This window comes from Buceros rhinoceros, unplaced genomic scaffold (assembly GCF_000710305.1).
Source record: "Buceros rhinoceros silvestris isolate BGI_N320 unplaced genomic scaffold, ASM71030v1 scaffold30045, whole genome shotgun sequence".
Classification (NCBI taxonomy): domain Eukaryota; kingdom Metazoa; phylum Chordata; class Aves; order Bucerotiformes; family Bucerotidae; genus Buceros; species Buceros rhinoceros.
In genome coordinates, this window is record NW_010413873.1 from 6,560 (window position 1) to 7,200 (window position 641).

A 641-nucleotide genomic window follows, 5' to 3' on the forward strand; every position below is an offset into this window, starting at 1 on the left:
CCACTTTGCTCCCCACTGATGCAGCACATCCCACCTGAGGCTGCACCCTCTGTAAAGTGGCTGTGAGGGCCCCGTTTCCCAGTAGAAAGCCCGCAGTGCACAACCGCAGCAGCACACCACAACGCAGGCTATAGGCAAAAGCTGCACCTGCCTGAAGTCAGAGAGATCCTTACCCATGGCTTGGATAAAGTGAATGGGAGTTCTTGCGTCTCCTGCAGCAGGCCAGCAGCCACTATCTTAAGCATGCTGACAATAAGCTTTTGGACTGACCTTAGACCCTTTGCAAACCGTAAACCCTAACGGGGCATCCCTCTGCCACTCAGTTCAGATCCATGAGCTAGTGGGCAGCTTGCTGCCCACCGGCTGCTTTTCCACACACTGACCATCAGCTTGCAGGCAATGCCTAAGGCTGTTCTCCCACTGCAAGGTTGCAGGGCCATCTGCCTAGGAATTGTCCGAGTTGCCCTGTGTAAGTAGGGATTTTCCTGGGACCCACGTCCCAGAACAGCCTTCTCCATTATCACCAGGGGCATCGCTCTGGCTGTGCTGGGCCTTGCAGTGCTTCCGCACACGCATTTCCATCCGCCCTTGGATTCATCCATTCACCAGCCTGCACTAACCCCCTTATTTCTATTAAGAGC